A 19,836-nucleotide genomic window follows, 5' to 3' on the forward strand; every position below is an offset into this window, starting at 1 on the left:
GTGATGGAGTGAGTGTGAGAGGGTCAGACTGATGATGATGGAGTGAGTGTGAGGGGTCAGGGTGTCAGAGATGAAGAGAGTGTGTGATGCTCAGGGTTATGTTGATTGAGTGAATGTAAGGGGTCAGGGTGACGGTGATGGAGTGAGTGTGAGTGAGCAGGGTGAAGGTGATGGAGTGAGTGTAAGAGTGTCAGGCTGACGGTCATGAAGTGAGTGTGAGGCGTCAGGGTGAGGCTGATGGAGTGACTGTGAGGTGTCAGGGCGAGGGTGACCGGCTGAGTGTGATGATGTCAGGGTGATTGCGATGGCGTGTGTGTGAAGGTGTCAGTGTGACTGCGATGAAGTGAGTGTGAGGGGTTCAGGTGACGGTGATGCAGTGAGTGCGAGGGGGAAAGGGCGACGGTGATGAAGAGACAGTGAGGGATCAGGGTGATGGTGATTGAGTGAGTGTGATGGGGTGAGGGTGACAGTGATGGAGTAAGTTTGAGTGGGTCAGGGCGCGGGTGATGGAGTAAGTGTGGTGGTGTCAGGCTGACTGGGCGGAAGTGAGTCTGAGGGGGTCAGTAAGACGGTGATGTAGTGGGTGTGAGAGAGTCGGTGTGATGGTGATGGATTGTGTTTGAGGGCGTCATAGTGACTGTGATGGAGTGACTGTGAAGGTTCAGGGTGGCGGTGATGGTGTGAGTATGAGGGGCTCCTGGTGATGGTGATGGAGTGAGTGTGAGGGGTCAGAGTGACTCTGACGGAGTGAGCGTGAGGGGGTCAGTGTGATGGTGATGGAGTGAGAGTGAGGGAGTCAGGGTGAAGGTGATGGAGTGAATGTGGGGAGGTCATTGTGACGGTGATGGAGCGAGTGTGAGGGGGTCAGGTTGACTGTGATGGAGTGAGTGTGAGGGGGTCGGGGAAGTGTGGCGGAGTGAGTGTGATGGGGTCAGCGTGACTGTGATGCAGTGAGTATGAGAGGGTCAGGGGTTCTGTGATGGAGTGAATGTGAGGGGTTCAGTGTGACAGTGATAGAGTGAGTGTGAGGGAGTCAGGTTGACTGTGATGGAGTGAGTGTGAGAGGATCAGTGTGATGATGATGGAGTAAGTGTGAGGGGACCAGTGTGACGGTGATGGAGTGAGTGTGAAGCGTTCTGTGTGACAATGATGGAGTGATTGCGATAGGAACAGTGCGACGGTGATGGAGTGAGTGTGGTGGTGTCAGGGTGACTGTGATGGAGTGTTTGTGAGGAGGAGGTCATGATAACGGTGATGTGTGGGCTTGACTGGGTCAGACTGACGGTGATGGAGTGAGTGTGAGGGGGTCAGTGTGTCGGTGATGGAGTGAATATGCGGGGGTCATTGTGACGGTGATGGAGAGTGTGTCGGGGGTCAGTGTGCTGGTGATGGAGTGAATGTGATAGGAACAGTGCGACAGTGATGGAGTGAGTGAGCGGTTCAGGATGACAGAGATGGAGTGAGGGTGAGGGGGTCAGGGTGACAGTGATGGAGTGAGTGTGAGAGGGTCAGGGTGCTGGTGATGGAGTGAGTGTGAGGAGGTCAGGGTGATGGTGATGGTGTGAGCTTGACTGGGACAGGGTGATGGTGATGGCGTGAGTGTGAGGGGGTCAGCAGGACTGTGATGGAGTGAGTGTGAGAGGGTCAGATTGACTGTGATGCAGTGAGTGTGAGAGGATCAGTGTGATGGTGATGGAGTGAGTGTGAGTGGGTCAGGGTGACGTTGATGGAGTTAGTGTGAAGGGTTCTGTGTGATGGTGATGGAGTGATTGTGATAGGAACAGTGCAACGGTGCTGGAGTGAGTGTAAGCGGTTCAGGGCTATAGTGATGGAGAGAGTTTGAACTGTCAGGTTGACAGTGATGGAGCGAGTGTGAAGGGGTCAGGGTGACGGTGATGGAGTGAATGTGAGAGGATCAGTGTGTCGGTGATGGAGTGAATGTATGGAGGTCATTGTGACGGTGATGGATTGAGTGTGAGGGGCTCCTGGTGATGGTGATGGAGTGAGTGTGAAGGGTCAGTGTGACTGTGACGGAGTGAGTGTGAGGGAGTCAGGGTGAGGTGATGGAGTCACTGTGCAGGGATCATTGTGATGGTGATGGAGTGAGTGTGAGGGGGTCAGGGTGACTGTGATGGAGTGAGTGAGGGGGTCAGCGGGAATGTGATGGAGTTAGTATGACTGGGTCAGGGTGATGTTAATGGGGTGAGTGGGCTAGGTCCAGTGTGACGGTGATGGAGTGAGTGTGAAGGGTTCTGTGTGACGGTGATGGAGTGATTGTGATAGGAACAGTGAGACGGTGATAGAGTGAGTGTGAGCGGTTCAGGGATGTAGTGATGGAGTGAGTTTGAACTGTCAGGGCGACAGTGATGGATTGAGTTTGAGTGGGTCAGAGTGACAGTGATAGGGTGAGGGGGTCAGGGTGCCGGTGATGGAGTAAGCGTGAGGAGGTCAGGGTCACGGTGATAGTGTGAGCTTGACTGGGTCAAGGTGATGAGGATGGAGTGAGTGTGGGAGTGTCAGGGTGACGGCGATGGAGTGAATGTGGGGGGTCATTGTAACAATGATGGAGTGAGTGTGAGCGGTTCAGGTATGTAGTGATGGAGTGAGTTTGAACTGTCAGGGTGACAGTGATGGATTGAGTTTGAGTGGGTCAGGGTGACAGTGATAGAGTGAGTGTGAGGGGGTCAGGGTGACAGTGATGAAGTGAGTGTGAGGCGGTCAGGGTGACGGTGATGGGGTGAGTGTGAGGAGGAGAGGGTTACAGTGATGGAGTAAGTGTGAGGGGGTCATTGTAATGGTGATGGAGTGAGTGTGAGGGGGTCAGTGTGGGTGTGATGGACTGAGTGTGAGGGTGTCAGGGTGACGGTGATAGAATGAATGTAAGAGGCTCAGTGTGATGGTAATGGAATGAGTGTGATCGAGTCAGGCTGATGGTGATGGAGTGATTGTGAGGGTTCAGGTTGACGGTGATGGAGTGAGTGTGAGGGGGTCAGCGGGACTGTGATGGAGTGATTGTGAGAGGGTCGGTGTACTGTGATGGAGTGAGTGTGATGTGGAGAGGGTGACAGTGATGTAATGAGAGTGAAGGGACAGGATGATTGTGATGGATTGAGTATGAGAGGATCAGGGTGAGGGTGACAGAGTGAGTGTGAGGGTGTCAAAATGACTGTGATGGAGTGAATTTGCGGGGGTCATTGTGACGGTGATGGAACGAATGTGAAGCGAACAGGGTGAGGATGATGGAGTCAGTGTGAGAGAATCAGTGTGACTTTATTGGAGTGAGTTTGAGGGCGTCAGAGCGACTGTGATGCAGTGAATGTGGGGTGGTCAGCGTGACTGTAATGGAGTGAGTGTGAGGGGATCACGGTGAAAGTGATGGCGTGAGTGTGAGGTGTCAGGGTGAAGGTGATGTAGTGAGTGTGAGGTTGCCAGTGTGACTGCAATGCAGTGAGTGTGAGGGGGACAGGGAGACAGTGATTGAGTGAGTGTGATAGTGATGGAGTAAGATTGAGTGGGTCAGGGCGAGAGTGATTGAGTGAGTGTGGTGGTGTCAGGGTGACTGTGAGGGAGTGAGTGTGAGGGGTTTAGTATGGCGGTCATGTAGTGAGTGTGAGAGGGTCGGTGTGACGGTGATGGAGTGCGTTTGAGTGCATCATAGTGACTGTGATGTAGTGAGTGTGAAGGTTCACGGTGACGGTGATGGAGTGAGTGTGAGGGGCACATGGTGATGGTGATGGAGTGAGTGTGAGGGCTCAGTGTGACTGTGATGGAGTGAGTGTGAGGGTTTCAGGGTGACGATGATGGAGTGAGTGTGAGAGTCAGGGGGACGGTGACGGAGTGAGTGTGAGGGGGTCATTGTGATGGTGATGGAGTGAGAGTGATGGAGTCAGGGTGACGATAATGCAATGAGTGTGAGGCGGTCAGCGGGACTGTGATAGAGTGAGTGTGAGGGGGTCAGGGGGAGTGTGGTGGAGTGAGTGTGAGTGCATCAGGGTGACTGTGATGGAATGAGTGTGAAGTGTCAGGGTGACAGTCATGGAGTGAGTGTGAGGGGATCAGGGTGTCAGAGATGAAGCGTGTTTGCGAGTGTCAGGGTGACGTTGATTGAGTGCATTTAAGGGGTTCCGAGTGAGAGTGAGGGTGATGGAGTGAGTGTGAGTGGGTCTAGGTGACTGTGAGGGAGAGTGTGTGAGGGGGTCAGGGTGATAGTGATGGAGCGAGCGTGAGGGTTCAGGCTGACGTTCTTGAAGTAAGTGTGAGAGGGTCAGCGTGATGGTGATGGAGTGAGTGTGAGTGGGTCAGGATGAAAGTAATTGAGTGAGTGTGATAGTGTCAGGCTGAAGCTGATGGAGTGAGTGTAAGATGGTCAGGCTGACGGTCATGGAGTGAGTGCGAGGCATCAGGGTGAGGGTGATGGAGTGACTGTGAGGTATCAGGGTGACGGTGACGGGCTGAGTGTGATGGTGTCAGGGTGATTGCAATGTAGTGAGCGTGAGGGTGTCAGTGTGACTGCGATGCAATGAGTGTGAGGCGGACAGGGAGACGGTGATGAAGTGACAGTGAGGGGGTCAGGGTGACGGTGATTGAGTGAGTGTGATGGGGTGAGGGTTACAGTGATGGAGCAAGTGTGAGGGGGTCAGTGTATCGATAATGGAGTGAATGTGAGGGGGTCATTGTGATGGTAAAGGACTGAGTGTGAGTGGGTCATTGTGGTGGTGATGGAGCGAGTGTGAGGGGGCCAGGATGCCTGCGATGGAGTGAGTGTGAGGGGGTCAGGGGGAGTGTGATGGAGTGAGTGGGTGAGGGTCAGGATTATTCTGATGGAGTGAATGTGAGGGGGTCATTGTGATGGTGATGGAGTGAGTGTGAGGAGGTCATTGTAACGGTGATGGAGTGAGTGTGAGCTGTTCAGGGATGTAGTGATGGAGTGAGTTTGAACTGTCAGGGTGACAGTGATGGATTGAGTTTGAGTGTGTCAGGGTGACAGTGATGGAGTGAGTGTGAGGGGGTCAGGGTGACAGTGATGGAGTGAGTGTGAGGCGGTCAGGGTGCTGGTGATGGAGTGAGCGTGAGGAGGTCAGGGTGACGGTGATGGGGTGAGTGTGAGGGGGAGAGGATTACAGTGATGGAGTAAGTGTGAGTGGGTCATTGAAACGGTGATGGAGTGAGTGTGAAGGGGTCAGTGTGAGTGTGATGGAGTGAGTGTGAGGTGTCAGGGTGAGAATGATGGAGTGAGTGTGAGGGGGTCAGGGTGAAGGTTATGGTGTGAGTGTGAGGTGTCAGGGTGACTGTCATGGAGTGAGTGTGAGGGGGTCAGGGTGACTGTGATGGAGTGTGTGTGTGAGGGGGTCAGCGGGACTGTGATGGAGTGATTGTGGGGTGGTCAGGGAGACTCTAATGGAGTGACAGTGAGGGGGTCAGGGTGACGGTGAGGCAGTGAGTGTGATGGTGTGAATGTGACAGTGATGGAGTAAGTTTGACTGGGTCAGAATGAGGGTGATGGAGTGAGTGTGAGGGGGTCAGTGTGTCGGTAATGGAGTGAATGTGAGGGGGTCATTGTGGTGGTGATGGTGGTAAGGGGGCCAGGTTGCCTGCGATGGAGTGAGTGTGTGGGGGTCAGCGGGACTGTGATAGAGCGAGTGTGAGAGAGTCAGGATTATTCTGATGGAGTGAATGTGAGGGGGTCAGTGTGATGGTGATGGAGTGAATGTTGGGGTCGTTGTAACAGTGATGGAGTGAGTGTGAACGGTTCAGAGATGTAGTGATGGAGTGAGTTTGAACTGTCAGGGTGACAGTGATGGATTGAGTTTGAGTGGGTCAGGGTGACAGTGATGGTGTGAGTGCGAGGCGGTCAGGGTGCCAGTGATGGGGTGAGCGTGAGGAGGTCAGGGTGACGGTGATGGGGTGAGCGTGAGGAGGTCAGGGTGACGGTGATGGGGTGAGTGTGAGGGGGAGAGGGTTACAGTGATGGAGTAAGTGTGTAGGGGTCATTGTAATGGTGATGGAGTGAGTGTGAGGGGGTCAGGGTGAAGGTGATGAAGTGAGTGTGAGGTGTCAGGGTGACTGTCATGGAGTGAGTGTGAGGGGGTTCAGGGTGACGGTGATGGAATGAATGTGAGAGGCTCAGTGTGATGGTAGTGGAGTGAGTGTGATCGAGTCAGGCTGATGGTAATGGAGTGAGTGTGAGGGTTCAGGTTGACGGTGATGGACTGAGTGTGAGGGGATCAGCGGGACTGTGATGGAGTGAGTGTGAGAGGGTCGGGGTACTGTGATAGAGTGAGTTTGAACTGTCAGGGTGACAGTGATGTAATGAGTGTGTGTGTCAGCATGAATGTGATGGGATGAGTGTGAGGGGTCAGGCGACGTTCTTGAAGTATGTGTGAAGGTTCAGGGTGATGGTGATGGAATGAGTGTGAGGGGCCAGTGTGACTGTGTTGGAGTGAGTGTGAGGGTTTCAGGGTGACGGTGATAGAGTGAGTGTGAGAGAGTCAGTGTGACTGTGACGGAGTGGGTGTGAGGGGGTCATTGTGACGGTGGTGGAGCGAGTGTGAGGGGGTCAGGGTGACTGTGATGGAGTGTGTGTGAGGGGGTCAGCGGGACTGTGATGGAGTGAGTGTGGGGTGGTCAGGGAGACTCTGATGGAGTGACAGTGAGGAGGTCAGGGTGATGGTGAGGGAGTGAGTGTGATGGTGTGAATGTGACAGTGATGGAGTAAGTTTGACTGGGTCAGAATGAGGGTGATGGAGTGAGTGTGAGGGGGTCAGTGTGTCGGTAATGGAGTGAATGTGAGGGGGTCATTGTGGTGGTGATGGAGCGAGTGTGAGGGGGTCATTGTGGTGGTGATGGAGCGAGTGTGAGGGGGCCAGGTTGCCTGTGATGGAGTGAGTGTGAGGGGGTCAGCGGGACTGTGATAGAGTGAGTGTGAAAGGGTCAGGATTATTCTGATGGCGTGAATGTGAGGGGGTCAGTGTGATTGTGATGGAGTGAATGTGAGGGGAATCAGTGTGTCGGTGATGGAGTGAATGTGGGGGTCCTTGTGACGGTGATGGTGTGAGTGTGAGAGAGTCAGTGTGACTTTGATGGAGTGCGTTTGAGGACGTCATAGTGACTGTGATGGACTGAGTGTGGCGTGGTCAGGGTGACTGTGATGGAGTGTGTGTGAGGTGGTCAGGGTGAAAGTGATGGAGTGAGTGTGAGGTGTCATGGTGAAGGTGATAGCGTGAGTGTAAGAGGGTCAGGCTGACGGGCATGGAGTGAATGTGAGGTGTCAGGGTGAGGGTGACAGGCTGAGTGTGAGGGGGTCAGGGTGACTGCGATACAGTGAGTGTGAGGGGGACAGTGAGACTCTGATGGAGTAACAGTGAGGGGGTAAGGGTGACGGTGATTGAGTGAGTGTGATAGTGTGAGGGCGACAGTGATGGAGTAAGTTTGACTGGGTCAGGGCATGGTTGATGGAGTGAGTGTGGTGGTGTCAGTGTGCTGGTGATGGAGTGAGTGTGAGGAGGTCAGGGTGACGGTGATGGTGTGAGCTTGACTGTGTCAGGGTGATGGTGATGGAGTGAGTGTGCGGGGGTCAGTGTGTCGGTGATGGATGTGAATGTGCAGGGGTCATTGTCATGGTGATGGAGCGAGTGTGAGGGGGTCATTGTGACGGTGATGGAGCGAGTGTGAGAGAGTCTGTGTGACTTTGATGGAGTGAGCTTGAGGGCGTCATAGTGACTGTGATGGAATGAATGTGAGAGGGTCTGGGTTACTGTGATGGAGTGAGTGTGAGGGGTTAAGTTTAACAGGGATGGAGTGAGTGTGAGAGGGTCAGGTTGAGTGTGATGGAGTGAGTGTGAGAGGGTCAGGGTGTCAGAGATGAAGCGTGTTTGCGAGGGTCAGGTTGACGGTGATGGAGTGAGTGTGAGACGGTCAGTGTGATAGTGATGGCGTGAGTATGAGTGGGTCAGGGTCATGGTGATGGAGTGAGTGCGAGGGTTCAGGGTGACGGTGATGGAATGAGTGTGATCGAACCAGTGTGACAGGGATGGAGTGAGTGTGAGAGGGTCAGGTTGACTGTGATGGAGTGAGTGTGAGAGCTCAGTGTGATGGTGATGGAGTGAGTGTGTGTCCGTCAGGGTGACAGTGATGGAGTGAATATGAAGCGTTCCGTGTGATAGTGATGGAGTGATTGCGATAGGAACAGCGCGACGGTGATGGACTGAGTGTGAGGAGGTCAGGGTGACGGTGATGGTGTGAGCTTGACTGGGTCAGGGTGATGGTGATGGAGTGAGTGTGAGGGGGTCAGTGTGTCAGTGATGGAGTGAATGTGAGGCAGAGAAGTTCAGCAAGGCAGCCTTTGTGTGGAGCCACAGAAAATGGGGGAGATATGAAATGAATATTTTGAATCAGTATTTACTTTGGAAAAGGATATGGAAGACATAGACTGTAGGGAAATCGATGGTGACATCTTGCAACATGTCCATATTACAGAGGAGGAAGTGGTTCAAGGTGGATGAATCCCCAGGACCGGATCAGGTGTTCCCAAGAACTCTGTGGGAAGCTACAGAAGTGATTGCTGGACCTCTTGCTGAGGTGCCGGAAACTGGAGGTTTGCAAACGTGGTGCCATTGTTTAAGAAGGTGGTAAAGTCAAGCCAGGGAACTATAGATCAGTGAACCTGACCTCAGCGGTGGGCAAGTTGTTGGAGGGACTCCTGAGGGACAGGATGTGCATGTATTTGGAAAGGCAAGGATTGATTTGGGAGAGTCAACATGGCTTTGTGCGTGGGAAATCATATCTCACAAACTTTATTGAGTTTTTTGAAGACGTAACAAAGAAGATTGATGAGGGCAGAGCAGTAGATGTGATATATATATATAGACTTCAGTAAGGCGTTCGACAAGGTTCCCCATGGGAGACTGATTGGCAAGGTTAGGTCTCATGGAATACGTGGAGAAATAGCCATTTGGATACAGAACTGGCGCAAAGGTGAAACAGACTGGAGGCCTGTGACCAGTGGAGTGCCACAATGATCGGTGCTGGGTCCTCTATGTTTTGTAATTTACAGAAATGATTTGTATGCGAGCATAAGAGGTGCACTTAGCAAGTTTGCAAATGACACCAAAATTGCAGGTGTAGTGGACAGCGAAGAGGGTTTCCTCAGATTGCAACAGAATCTGGACCAGATAGGCTAATGGGCTGAGAAGTGGCAGATGGAGTTTAATTCAGATAAATGCGAGGTGCTACATTTTAGGAAAGCAAATCTTAGCAAGACTTCTACATTTAATGGTAATGTCCTCGGGTGTGTTGCTGAACAAAGAGAACTTGGAGTGCAGGTTCATAGCTCTCTGAATGTGGAGTCGCAGGCAGGCAGGATAGTGAAGAAGGCGTTGGTATGCTTTCCTTTATTGGTCAGAGAATTGAGTACAGGAGTTGGGAGGTCATGTCGCGGCTGTACAGGACATTGGTTAGGTCACTCTTGGAAAATTGCGTGCAACTCTGGTCTCCTTCCTATCGGAAAGATGTTGTGAAACTTGAAAGTGTGCAGAAAAGATTTACAAGGATGTTGCTGGGCTTGGAAGATTTCACCCACAAGGAGAGGCTGAACAGGCTGGGATTGTTTTCACTGGAGTGTCGGAGGCTGAGGGGTGACCTTATAGAAGTTTACAAAATTATGAGGGGCATGAATAGGATAGGATAAATAGACAAAGTCTTTTCCCTGGGGTCAGGGAGTCCAGAACTAGAGGGCATAGTTTTAGTTTGAGAGGGGAGAGATATGACAGAGACCTAAGGGGCAACTTTTTCACGCAGAAGGTGATACATGAATGGAATGAGCTGTCAGAGGAAGTGGTGGAGGTTGGTAAAATCGATACATTTAAGAGGCATTTGCATGGGTATATAAATAGGCAGGGTTTGGAGGGATATGGGCCGGGTGCTGACAGGTGGGACTAGACTGGGTTGGAATATCTGGTCGGCATGTACAGGTTGGATCGAATGGTCTGTTTCCATGCAATACACCTCTATATTCTATGACTCTATAACTCACTCTGGGCTACCTGTTATTCTATATGTAAACCACCCTGAAACCCTCGATTAGATTCCAGTCTGTAACTCACTCCGGGTATCTGTTATTCTACACATAATCGTCCCGAAACCCCTTGATAAAATTCCAATCTGTAACTGACTTCCATTTTAAAGGGACTTTGTACATGGGCCACCTCAATCCTTTGATTAGATTCCAGTCTGGATCACACTCCTGGGTATCTGTTATTCTGTGTATTAACGATCCAATCCAAACAGTGTTAACATTGCCCACAGTGTTCAGGGATGTGGAGGTGTGATGCATTACTCAGATGTAAATGTGGGGAAATGGGTCTAGATGGGTTATTCTTCTGAGGGTCAGTGTGGTCTTGTTGGACTGAAGGGCTTGTTTCCCCACTGTCGGGATTATATGAATCACCTGGAATCCTCTCGATTAGATACCCACATGTAACTCACTTTCATGTATTTGTGACTCGCATGTTTCAAAAACACCCCAAAACCTTCAATTCCATTCCACTTGAGGGAGTTTTATTTACATAAATACGCGGTGCTGCATTTTGGGAAAGCAAATTTGAGCAGGACTTATACACTTAATGGAGAAAGTGAGGTCTGCAGATGCTGGAGTATCAGAGCTGAAAATGTATTGCTGGAAAAGCGCAGCGGGTCAGGCAGCATCCAAGGAACAGGAAATTCGATGTTTCGGGCATAAGCCCTGGCCTAGGGCTTATGCCCGAAACATCGAATTTCCTGTTCCTTGGATGCTGCCTGACGTGCTGCACTTTTCCAGCAACGCATTTCCAGCTCTAATACACTTAATGGTCAGGTCCGAGGGAGAGTTGCAGAACAAAGAGACTTTGAAGTGCAGGTTCGTAGCTCCTTGAAAGTAGAGTGGCAGGTGGATAAGATAATGAAGGCAGCGTTTGGTATGCTTTCCTTTATTGATCACAATTTTGAGTATAGATATTGAAAGGTCATGTTGCGGCTGGAATGGATATTGGTTAGGCCACTGTTGGAATATAGCGTGCAATTCTGGTCTCCTTCCTATCGGAAGGATGTTGTGAAACTTGGAAGGGTTCAGACAAGATTTACAAGGAGGTTGCCAGGGTTAGAGGATTTGAGCTACAGGGAGAGGCTAAATAGGCTGGGGCTGTTTTCCTTGGAGCATCAGAGGCTGAGGGGTGACCTTATCGAGGTTTATAAATTCATGACGGGCATGGATAGGATAAATAGACGAAGTCTTTTACCTGGGGTCAGGGAGTCCAGAACTAGAGGGCATAGGTTTAGTGTGAGAGGGCAAAGATATGAAAGAGACCTAAGGGACAACTTGTTCACTCAGAGGGTGATATGTGAACGGATGTGTCAGGAATACTTTCAGCAAAGGAGAGGGTGCAATGTGGCAAAAGCCATTTCCATTCATTGATGCTAGCAGAGATAGGAAATGGAGACAGCTCTTTGAAGGTGATTAAAATACAAATCCCAGAACCTATTTACATTGAATGCGGAGAGACAATGTGATATTCCAGTAAGGCCTGACTTACTTTCCAAGCTCCTAATTTATGAGAGAAACATAATATACAATACCTGAAATAGATCAGCTATTGAATTGTAATTTGCAGCGTTGGATCAGAATCCTACCTGGCTAGGCCTCATCCCAAACTGAAGGGTTTCTCATATCCCACACTGCCCTTCTGTGGGTTCACATTGTGTGTTGTCTACAAATGAAAAAAAATAATGCACCTGCAATTGAACCAAGCTCTTTCTGGAAATTTGCGTGTCTGTTGGCTTAAGTATCTTTCAACAGTATTGAAGATAAATGAAACAGTGAGAGATAGGCAGCGCTGTAACCAGAATGGCAGTGCATTTTAAAAGTATATTAATATCTTCAGCGAAAGGGGAAAACAGAGGAGGATAGTCCTCAAGCCAGGACAGTGGGGAGTCAGTAAAGTCGTGTCCCATCATGTTAACTTTCTGATGTTTATGTGCAAGATCAGCCAAACCCCCTAGACAATAACGTTTCAGAATTTCTCACCATTTTAAACACAAACATTTTGCTTTTTCTATCCTTACGGCAAATTACCTTCCAGAATATTCTTCTGCACATGCCAATGTTTTCAGTATAATTCACAAAACAATGACAGCAAAGTAGATGACATGATGGGATGTAGCAAACTGTTACACTCAGTCCCTTCATGTTGCAAAGAAATAATATCCAGTCAGAAACCTGCCCTGGTCAGGGACAAAACGTCCCTGTGTCTGGAAGTTGGGACTGGGCAGAGAACGGGGATTTTCGTCTGTCACTGAGTTAGTTTGGAAATCTGTGCTGCACATGGACATTTCTCCACATTATATTCAGTTTCTATGTCTGGGTGTCTGTGATGGAGACAGTATAAACTGAGGTTAACTCTGCGTCTCTGCTTAGGGATTCCCTGTCCTTCAGATATTTGACAGCACACAGAGAGAGAGAGGGACAGAGATAGTGAGAGTGGGACAGAGATTAGGAACGAGGGAGAGGGGGACAGAGAGACAGAGATAAAGAGCGAGAGAGAGAGAGAGACAGAGAGAGAGAGAGAGACAGAGAGAGAGAGGGACACAGAGAGAGAGGGACACAGAGAGAGAGGGACAAGAGAGAGGGACAGAAAGACAGAGCGAGAGAGAGAGAGGGGCAGAGAGAGAGTGAGAGGGACAGACAGAGAGGGGCAAAGACAGAGAGAGGTGCAGAGGGAGATCAAGAGAGGGACATTGAGAGGGACAGAGAGTGCGAGGGACAGAGACAGAGAGAGGGACAGAGAGAGAGAGAGAGAGAGGGACAGAGAGAGAGAGAGAGAGAGGGCCAAAGAGAGAGAGACAGAGAGACAGAGAGACGCAGAGAGGGAGAGAAGGAAAGAGAGAGGGACAGGGGCAGAGAGAGGGAGGAAGACAGAGAGAGAGAGACACAGAGAGGGAGGAAGGGACACAGAGTGAGAGGGACACACAGAGAGAGAGGGGGACACAGAGAGGGAGGAAGGGACACAGAGTGAGAGGGACACACAGAGAGATGGACAGAGGGACACAGAGGGTGGGGGACAGAGAGAGAGAGATAGAGAGAGGGACAGAGAGAGAGGGACAGAGAGTGAAAGGGAGACAGAGAGAGATAGAGGGACAGAGAGAGAGAGAGGAACAGAGACAAATAGAAGGACATAGAGAGGGAGAAAGGGACAGAGAGTGAGAGGGACACAGAGAGGGGGACAGAGAGAGAGAGGGACAGAGAGGGGGGTGCAGAGAGAGAGAGAGAGGGGACAGAGAGAGAGGGACATAGGGAGACAGGAACACAGAGAGAGGGCGACATATAGAGGGGGACAGAGAGAGAGAGGGACTGAGAGAGACAAAGCGACTGAGAGAGAGAGAGAGCGAGAGAGACACACAGAGAAGGACAGTGACAGAGGGACTCAGTGAGAGAGAGAGGGACATAGAAAGAGAGAGGAGACAGAGACACAGACAGAGAGAGAGAGGGACAGAGAGAGGGACAGTGAGACAGAGGGACTCAGTGAGTGAGAGAGGGACATAGAAAGAGAGAGGGGGACAGAGAGACACAGAGAGGGAGAGAGAGGGACAGAGACACGGAGAGAGGGACAGTGAGAGAGACGGGTCTCAGTGAGAGAGAGGGGTCTCAGTGAGAGAGAGAGAGGGACATAGAAAGAGAGAGGAGGACAGAGAGACAGAGAGAGACAGAGTGAGAGAGGGACAGAGAAACAGAGGGATAGAGAGAGGTAGACAGAGAGAGGGATAGAGAGACCGAGGGGCAGAGAGAGAGAGGAACAGAGAGAGAGAGAGAGACAGAGAGACACACAGAGGAAGAAGGAGAGCGACAGAGAGACAGAGAGGGAGATAGGGACAGAGAGAGAGAGAGGTACAGGGACAGAGACAGGGACAGAGAGAGAGCGGGACAGAGAGACAAAGAGGGACAGAGAGAGAGAGGGAGAGAGACAATGAGGGACAGAGAGACAGAGAGAGAGAAAGGAACAGAGAGAGAGAGACAGAGACAGAGAGGGACAGAGAGAGAGAGAGGGACATAGAGAGGGAGAAAGGGACAGATAGTGAGAAAGACACAGAGAGAGGGGGACAGAGAGACACAGACAGAGAGAGAGGGACAGAGAGAGGGGCTGTGAGACAGAGGGACTCAGTGAGAGAGAGAGAGGGACATAGAAAGAGAGAGGGGGACAGAGAGACACAGAGAGAGAGAGGGGGACAGAGACACAGTGAGAGGGACAATGAGAGAGAGGGACTCAGTGAGAGAGAGGGACATAGAAAGAGAGAGGGGGACAGAGAGAGACAGAGTGAGAGAGGGACAGAGAAACAGAGGGACAGAGAGAGGTAGACAGAGAGAGGTAGACAGAGAGAGGAACAGAGAGACCGAGGGGCAGAGAGAGAGAGGAACGGAGAGAGAGAGAGAGAGAAAGAGGGACAGAGAGACACAGTGAGACTGAAGGAGAGCGACAGAGAGACAGAGAGAGAGAGGGACAGAGAGACAGAGAGGGAGAGAGGGACACAGAGAGAGAGAGACAGAGAGGGAGAGTGACAGAGAGAGTGACAGAGAGAGAGAGGGGACACAGAGAGGAAGAGAGGGACAGAGAAAGAGAGAGGGACAGAGAGCGAGAGACCGACAGAGAGAGAGAGGAACAGAGAGACAGAGAGAGGGACAGAGACAGAGAGAAGGACATAGAGAGAGACAGAGAGAGAGGAGGACAAAGAGACTGATGGACAGAGAGAGGGACAGATAGAGACAGAGAGAGCGAGGGAGGGACAAAGAGAGAGAGAGACAGATGGATGCAGAGAGAGAGAGGGACAGTGACAGAGAAGGACAGAGAGAGAGTCACAGAGAGAGAGATGGGAAGAGAGAGAGGGGGACAGATAGAGAGAGAGGGAAACAGAGAGGGCACTGTGTGTGTGCCTCAGGAAGCCTATCTACAGTCAGGCTCTGAGACGCTATTGTGGGAGTAATCTTTAATATTTTCAAACTGCACTGACACAACTAATAAGGCTTCAATAATAAAAAAAAGAGTTGTAGCAACTGGAAAAGATAACACTTTGTTGCCCCAGAATTAACATCTCAGTGGGCAGCAAGATCCCACAAGGCTCCTGTCCTGGGAATTAACATATCATTCAGACAGAGCCCTCCCTCCCCAGGGAGCAGACTGACAGATGATGCAACGTGTCAGAGAGGGCAGGGGTAGGGTCTACTAACCCCTCACCCAGAATAAGTGTGCGCAAGGAATTGGTCAGATTCATTCTCAAACCCTGTTCTCTCTCTGTATGGAGAGTGAGCAGCCCTCCCTGTCTGGTTGTGACTCCGTGTGTGTGTGTGTGCGTTTAACAATGTTTCTAGCTTCTGGTTAATTGCTTTCTTATGATTTGTTTGTATTTTGATGTTGCTGTGAGGTTATGAAATGCATTGAGGATGGGAGAACGGAGTGGTGGGATTGTGTTTAAACTGGGATCTTGCTGTGTAATTTTGCATCACCCTGCTCTCGCTCCCCCGGCCCCGACGAACTCTTCTCTTCTTTGTTTTATCCCGAGGAAGTTTTGTTGGGAAAGCAGGAAAGTGAAGATCCAAAATGCCTGGTGGACAGGAAAGCCTTGGACAAGAATAACCTCCAGAGGGTGGGGGGGAGGAGCACAGCCCTGAGGCCTGTTGGCCAGGCTGCAGCCCATGGGGCCCAGGTGAGTGGGCGTCTGTTTCTTCCCCCGAGGTTTCATCTCCTCTGGGGGTGGGGTGGGGGTTGGGGCCGGGGCCTGGTTTGTCGGGGCCTCTGGTTAACTGGGACCTGTCAGATGACGGGTTTGAAGCCTGGGGTTAAAGTAACCGGGGCATTGGTGACACAAACAGGTGAAACCCCCAGGATCTGGGAGACAGGGCTCCCTCAGGAGGGAACTGGAAACCAAAATATCTGCCCCTCTGGAAAGAATTGTCACATTCTCAGTGAAAGTGGGTCATAGAGAGGGCAGGATGATCGAATTGGACACGGAGAGAAAGAGAGTGAGAGAAAGAAATGGAAAATGGTGAGAGCAAGAGAAACAGGAGAGAGAGGGGGCAGTGTGAGATTGCGAAGTAGCTGCAATGTTTGATTCTGGGGTGACAGGAAATAACTAAACTGGAAATAAAAATGATCAGATTATCGAGCTTCTGCAGCACTGTTACTTGTGAGATCATGCTGTGCGTCAATTGCCCTAATGCCATCGTTGCAGGCAGTGAGTGGTTAAATCAGCTAACCCATCATTTCAAAAACTTTTCAACGTGAAAACTCAGCTCATCACCTGACGTGTTTGTGTTTGTATGTTGCTGAGAAATTGTCTGCCTCACTGAGAGGGGAAAAGCTGGGATCTTGCTGTGCTATCTCCCTGTGAAAGATTTTCCTGCTTAACCTTCCCACTAATGCTGCCTCTTTCCTGCCAAAGGAATCTTCCTGGCCACTTCAGGATTTGAAAAGTGTGTGTTTGGGAGCAGGAAACGGCCAGACAAGAGCTTTCTCCAGAGGGGGAACGTGGTCCTGAGGCCTGTTTGACAGGCTGCAGCCTGTTGACGTTTGTCTGTGTATTACCCGAGGTTTAATCTCCTCTCACTGGGGAGGGGTGCTGGCTTTTACCGGGACCTCTGGTTAACCGGGTCCTGTCGGATTGTGGCCTTGTCATTTTTGAACAGGTTTGAAGCCTGGGGCTAAGGTAACTGGGGCCTTGGGATTTGACACAAATACATCAACCTTTAACTAGCATCAGCCACAATGTGTGTGAGGTAAGATTGCTGCTTGTGTGATCTGGCTGTGCATACGTGTTTATTAATGTTTCTAGCCTCTGGTCAACTGCTCTGCGGTGATGGCGATGTATTTCAATGTCACTGTGATGGTCAGCAATTCATTCATTCTGCAAGAATTAAACTGAACCAGGGTCACGTGGGAGACGGAGGAAGGCAAAGAGCTGTGGGATCTTGCTGTGCTTTTGGTGCCACTGTTGTATTTTATTTCAAATTGATTTGTTTTTATTTCTCAGTGTGTTTCCCCACCCCACCCCCCGCTCCCCCTAACCCTGGGGGTGAGGAGGAGATTGGATCCAGGAGCTGAAGCTCGGGACGATGCAGAAACAGAGAGAATTAAATCACTTCTGCTGTGAGGAATCATCAGGCACAGAGAGAGACAATAATCAGAAACTGTCCTATCTCCTTGTCGTTCATTTACACTCACACTCACATACACGGAGAAAAGAATGGTGGGGTTCAGGCTGTCTCGGGGATTTTTACCACAAGGGGCTGTGTTCTGGTCTGGACTGGGGGAGACAAAGGGGGGGAAAGATGGAGGGGGAGCTGCTGCACAGTCTGATCGCACAGATGTCACTGCCTCCCTCTCACTCCAGCTCCAGGGACAGAGGGAGGGGTGGAGGGAGAATGGGGGTGTGAAGTGGACGGGAGAGTCAGAGGGAGACAGAGGGAAGTGAAAGAGACCGCTGACTGTCCCATTGGAAGGTTCATTGTTTAAAATGGATTTGAGGCCGGGGGTTAAAGAAACAGGGGCCTTGGGATTGTGACAAACTGCTTACACCCCCACGGTCTGGTAGGAAGGACTCCTGGAGGAGGGAATGAATACCTGAACTCTCTGAAACCCCATTCTAATGTCAGAGTCATGTGCATAGGCCAGGGGATAAAATGTGAGAAATCTGAGAGACAGAGAAATATCTTCAAGATGGAGACAGCGAGAGGGGGGAACAGAGGAGAAGATTTCAGAGATAGAGGGAGAGGGGGGAGGAACAGAGATATCTCGGAGATGGAGAGAGTAAGGGGGGAACAGAGAGAGGGAGGAAAGAGATATCTGAGATGGAGACAGCGAGAAGGGGGAAAAGGAGAGAGAGAGAGAACAGAGAGAGATCTCAGATGGAGAGAGCACAAGACGGGGATAAGAGAGTGCAGGGCACAGAGAAGGAAGGGGGAAATGTTTGGAATCTGTTTAACAAGAGGATTGCTCCCTCTTGTCCAGGAGACAGAATCAAACCCTTAACCAGCATTAGGGACACACCCGATCCCTCTGAGCCCTCCCCTCTTTCGCCCTCTCCTACCCTCTCGCCCTCACCTCACTCCCTCTCCACTCTCACCCTCCCCTTCATTCCTCCCCCTCTCATCCTCTCCCTCCCTCTCGCCCTCCCCTCTCCTCTCTCGCCCTCCCCTGCATTCCTCCCACTCTCATCCTCTCCCTCCCTCTCGCTCTTCTCTCTCGCCCTCCCCTCTTCCACCATCCCCTCTCTCGCCCTCTCCTCTCTCACACTCACCCCTTTCTCGCCCTCCTCTCCGTCCCTCCCTCTCCTTCTCTCGCCTTCTCCATCCTCCCTCCCCGCATCCTTCCCTCCCCTCTCTTGCCCTCCCCTCTCTCGCCTTCTCCCTCCCTGTTATCCCTCAGCTCCCTCCTTCCCCTCTCTCACATTCACCCTCACATCTTCCCCTTTCTCACCCTCACCCCACTTTTGCCCTTCTCTCCCTCCTGCACCTCTCTTGCCCTCTCCCTCCCTCTCGCCCTCCCCCTCCCTCCTTCCTCTCTCTCGCCCTCCCCTCTCTCACCCTCTCCCTTCCTCTCACCCTCCCCTCCCTCTCGCCTTCTCCGCCCTCTCTCCCCTCCCTCACCCACTCCCCTCTCACACTCTCTGCCCTCGGTCCACTCTCTCGCCCTCCCCTCTCTTGCCCTCTCCCTCCCTTCTCTCTCTCGCCCTAACCCCTCTCTCTTCTGTCTCGTCCTCCCTCTCTCAACCTCACCCCTTTCTTGGCCACCTCTCCAACCCTCCCCCTCTTGCCCAACTCTCCTTCCGTCCCATCTTTCACCCTCCCCTCTCTCGCCTTCCCCTCTCTTCCTCTCTCCTCTCTCTCACTCTCCGTCTCTCGCCCTCTCCCTCCCTCTCACCTTCACCTCCCTTCTTCCCATCTCTCGCCCTCCCCTCACTCTCACCCTCCCCTCTCTCGCCCTCTCCCTATCTCTCTCCCTCCCATTCCTCCATACCCTCTCACGTCCTCCCCTCTCTCACCCTTCACCCTCTCGCACCCTTCACTCTCTCTTGCTCGCTCCCCTCTCTCGTCCTCCCCTCTCTCGCTCTCTCCCTCTCTCTTGCCCTCATCTCACTCCGTCCCCTCTCTCGCCCTCCCCTTTCTCATCCTCACCCCTCTCTCGTCCTTCCCTGCATTCCTCCCCACTCTTGTCCTCTCCCTTCCCTCTCGCCCTACCCTCCCTCACTCCCCTCTCTCGCCCTCCACTTCCTCCCTCACCTCTCTGGGCCGCTCCCTCCCTCTCGCTCTCTCATCTCTCCCTCCAGTCTGTCGTCCTCACCCCCTCCCTCCCCTCACTCACCCTCTACCTCCCTATCACACTGGCCTCCCTATCTCCCCTCTATCACCCTCGCCCTTCTCTCGCCCTCCCTTTCCACCCTCCCCTATTTCACCCTCCTCTCTTGCCTTCCCCTCCCTACCTCCCTTCTCACACCGTCGCCACTCTCTCACAGTCCCGTCTCTCTCTTTCTCTCCTTCCGTCTCGCCCTCACCTCCCTCCATGCCCCCTCTCTCCCTCCTCTCTCTCACTCTCCCCACTCTCACCCTCACCCTTCTCTCTCCCTACTTTCCCTCCATTACCTCTCTCGTCCTCTCCCTCCCTCACACACTTCCCTCTCTCCTTCCCATCTCTCACCCTCCCCTTGCTCGCCCTCTCCCTTCCTCTCGCCCTCCCCTCTCTCCTCTCTCTAGCCCTCTCCACCTTCCCTGCCCTCACTTGGTCCCCTCTCTCCCCTCTCCTCTCTACCCCGTCACTCTCTTGC

Source organism: Hemiscyllium ocellatum, chromosome 5 (assembly GCF_020745735.1).
Source record: "Hemiscyllium ocellatum isolate sHemOce1 chromosome 5, sHemOce1.pat.X.cur, whole genome shotgun sequence".
In the NCBI taxonomy this organism is placed as follows: domain Eukaryota; kingdom Metazoa; phylum Chordata; class Chondrichthyes; order Orectolobiformes; family Hemiscylliidae; genus Hemiscyllium; species Hemiscyllium ocellatum.